At 34.5% G+C, this 4,460-nt stretch overlaps 1 pseudogene; it reads left to right on the top strand.

The window, feature by feature from the left end:
- LOC141812119 (uncharacterized) overlaps positions 1–772 on the top strand; it is a 2,168-nt pseudogene extending 1,396 nt beyond the window's left edge.
- The last annotated feature ends 3,688 nt before the right edge of the window (positions 773–4,460 follow it).

Genomic DNA, 4,460 nt, shown 5'->3' on the forward strand with positions numbered 1-4,460 from the left:
AAAAGTGTGTGAAATATCATGGCTAAAAAGGAGAAAATTGAATTGCTATTCAGACAGTATCCTGGCTACTACTCCAAAAATAAGGCTTCGTCAGTTTATGCCTGCACAAGAAGGAAGTTTAGAAGAAAGTGCTTTACTTGAAGAAATACAGAAGATATCTCCCTCTAGATCCAAGTTGAATTGTGAAGTAGCAAAGTTTGTCTCATGCAGTCACTCAGAAGAATTTCATCAAAGGCAAACTCAGTGTGGGAGGTATATACTAATTATAATTTATTTGTGCAATAGTTTGTAGCTTAAGAGAAATTAGTGAGATCCAGAGTCAATTATAAGAATAATGTCATATGATTAATATCTGTTTGAATTAATGCTTGAAACTCTTTATTGCTTCTCTGGCTTGGGCTTCATATATTTTTTTTGATAAATTAAGTTCAATTAGATAGCTCATGCCTAGCAATTTTTGCAACAACTAGTTGTAAATTTATGAAATTCGTGATCTATATCCTTGTTCTTACATATATAGCCTTGTCATTTATGACCTCTCTGATTCTTCTTACATATTTAGCCTTGTCAGGTGAACTCTTGCTCCAAAAATACTCACCAAGTCTCAGATACTTGTTTGCCAAATCAGTGCACAAATATTTGTCTTTCTCTAAATCTGGCAGATGAATCCAGTACCTTTAGGACAAATGAAATTTGCAATAGTGGCTCACCACTTTGTATATTAGAAGAATCAGGACCTTCTGGAAATGATACCTATAATGGATTGGATTAAGGGCACAACATCAAAAGGTAATCTTTTATTAAAATAATTATTTTTAATAAATTATTTTAATAAAATAAAATTATTAAATTATATTTATTATTTTAATAAATTATTTTATTAAAATAATCGTGCAACGAGGAGGCGTGCAGTACTATAGTCGTGCTGTATTTTGTACTATTTGTCATCTTTTTTTCATTTTCTATTTTCAATTACATTTTTCATTCTCTATAGAAAATAATATTTTATTATTTTCTATTTTCTTTGAAAATGACTTCTCATTTTCTATTAAGATGAGATTAGAAAACACAAATCAAACAATCATTTTTAAAAATTAAGAAAATAAAATTGAAAAATGATCAAACCAAACGCCCTCTTATATTCCAAATATTTAAACCAAATAATGTTGATAGGTTTTTGACACCGTTTTTTTTTTACTTTTCAAAAAACTTAATAGTGTGAATGACTGATTAAGGGCATCTCCAAAGCAAAATGATTTTTTTTTATATTTATCATGTACCACATCATTATCACATCAAAAGGAAAAAAATCACACTGTTCTCTTCACTATAAAAAGTAACAATTCTAAATTATTTTTAAAAAATAACATAAATGTATATAAAATTTTAAAACAATAAATAAAATACATTAATTATTTTTGAAAAATTTATATAATTATTATGACCACTACACCACCATCATTAACTCTTTCCATCTATTACCATCTCTCTCCATCCATCATCATCACATCTTTCCATCCACTACCATCTCTCTCCATCTATCACCACATTTCTCCATCCACTACCACCAACTTTCTCTATCCATTACCATCTCTCTCAATCAATTACCACCTTTCTCCAATAATACAATCACCATCATAAAATTTATGTTATTATTTAGTTTATTAAATTTAATTGGTAATTATTTAATTGAAATAACTAAAAATTTAAATTAATGATTTATTAAAATATTATATTAAATTAATAAACATCGTTTATTAAATTTAATTTATAAAATGTAACCTAAATGTATAAAATAATAAATCAATTCCGTTTGCGCCATACTTTATATATTTAAAAAGGAAAAAATTAATTAAAAAAGGAAAAAAAAAGAAAAAAACAATGTTTTAATAAAAAATTAAAATAAAATTCAGAAATGAAAAAAATAATATAAAAAATATCATATGTGAAGAAACTTTAAAAAATTATAAAAAAAATTGAAAACAATTTTACAATTTTACTAGATAATATAAAAGATCTTAGTGCTGGGGAATGTTGGTGTTCCTAATGCTGAGGTGATGGTGGATTGTGGTGGTGTAGTGGTGGGAATTAATGATGATGTTGAAAGTGATGTTAGTGTGGTGGTAATAATAGTAATGTTGATGGTGATGGTGATGTTGATGGTGATGGTGATGGTGATGATGATGATGATGATGATGATGACGGAGTGATGGTAGTGGTAGTAATGGTGATGATGATATTGTAATAACATTATATATATTCAAGGGTCATATGGTTAGGAGGGGGTGAAGGAGTGGTATAGTGATGATGATGATGAATAGTGGTAGTAGTAGTGGTAGTAGTGGTGGTAGTGATAGTGATAGTGGTAATAATGGTAGTGGTTGTAGTGGTTGTAGTGGTAGTGATAGTGGTGGTAGTAGTGATGGTAGTGATAGTGATAGTGATAGTGGTGGTAGTGATAGTGATGGTAATGATAATGATAATGATAGTGGTAGTGGTGGTAGTGATAGTGATAGTGATAGTGGTGGTAATGGTAGTGGTAGTGGTAGTGGTAGTGGTAGTGGTAGTGGTAGTGATAGTGATAGTGGTAGTGGTAGTAATAGTGGTAGTGGTAGTGGTAGTGGTAGTAATATTGATGGTAGTGGTAGTGATAGTCGTAGTGGTAGTGGTGGTAGTGATAATTGTAGGGTAGTGGTAGTGGTGGTAGTGATGATGATGATAAAAAAAAATTTATATCATCCTCACACATACCACACATACTCACCCAATGAAAGAAAAAAAAAATCCAAATCCTAAACCCAAACATCCACCCAAAAAAATTTCCACTCATCATACCAACAACACTAAACATATATCACTATCAGCCCTCCTTAATCATTAATCAACCCACCCCTCCCTCTCATCATCTCATCAACGGGCTTAATCAACCCCTTACCTATACTATTCATTGACATGACCCAACAAAAACTGAAAAAAAACACTTCGAAGGTGCAAACGAAGCATTAAACGATGCCGGATGGCTCTGAAATTGGACCGGTATGTAGATCTCACAGAGAGCTTCAAAACGCATCCAATTGTGGCTCGTTCTGATTCCCCAGTCAAAAGTTATACCCCATCAAAGTTCATTATGGATAGTGAAAAAAACTTTGAAGATGCGGATAGAGCACTAAACGATCCTAAAAAGGGCCAAAAGTGGGGAGGTATGGGTATACCCTATACCAAACGTAGCTCACTCAAAGATCTTCGCAACGCAACCGACCGTGCCTCGTTTTGATTCCTTAGTCAAAAGTTATTACCCTTTGAAGTTCATTTTACATATTGAAAAAATCTTTCAAGATACGTACGGATCATTAAATGATGTTGGATGGGTCCGGACTTGAAGGCGAATATGTAGCTCTCGCCGAGAGCTTCGAAACGCTTCCGACCGTGCCTTATTCTGATTCCCCAGTCAAAAGTTATGCCTCGTTGAAGGCTCCAGTCAAAAGTCATGTCTCATTCTAGTTCGATTCATATAACTAGTGGAAAAACACTTCAAAGGTGCGGATGGAGTATTAAACGATCTCGGATGGGTCCAAAACTGGGTCGGTATTTCTCTCTCAGAGACCTTCCAAATGCATCTGACCGTGCTTTGTTCTGATTCTCCAGTCAAAAGTTATATCTCGTCGAAGTTCCAAATCAAAAGTTATACCTCATTTTAGGTTGATAGATATAGATAATGTTTAGGGTATTTTGGAAGTGCGCATGGAGCATTAAACAATGCCGGAAGGCTCTGAAACTGGACCAATATGTAAATCTCTCACAGACCTTCGAAACGTATCCGACCGTACTTTATTTTGATTCCCTAATCAAAAGTTATGCCTTATTAGTTTTTCCTTCAACTCTCCAATCCTACCCACAAATACATTAACTAGCACCACCCTCTCTTTCTCCCTTCCCCAAATCCATTAACTAGAGAGAGCTTCGATTAGGAATCGACCGTGTCTTATTGGAATCGACCGTACTTCGTTTTGATATCCCAGTAAAAAGTTATGACCTCTAAAGCATTCGAAAATATTTGTTAAATAAAATTTTAAAAATTATTATCCTCAAATTATCCCAAATTACGATTATGCCACTACGTCAACATTCCCTCCCGCCTGTGTTAGTAAACCTAAACCGCGCCCATCAAATTCCCATTCCCGCTTACACGCCGTCCAACCGCGCCAAATTCCAGCCCCCAAATTCCCATTCCCGCTTCCATGCCGTCCAACCGCGCCACACGTCTCTCCGTCTCCGTCCTCCTCAGCGGCTGCTTCACATGTCCTCCCTCCCAGCGGCTGTTTCATTTCCCTCACGCGGCTGCCTATCACGTAGTCGTACCTCCGTTCCTCCGCCCTCGTCTTTTCTCTACCTACTGCGTAAGCTTCCTTCTAGATCGTCAATCCACTTTTTGTGATTTTTCATTTATTGATACGTTTCCT

The sequence above is a fragment of the Curcuma longa genome, chromosome 18, assembly GCF_044706935.1.
Source record: "Curcuma longa cultivar G26 ecotype Majalengka, Jawa Barat chromosome 18, ITB_CL_G26_1.1, whole genome shotgun sequence".
Taxonomy (NCBI): domain Eukaryota; kingdom Viridiplantae; phylum Streptophyta; class Magnoliopsida; order Zingiberales; family Zingiberaceae; genus Curcuma; species Curcuma longa.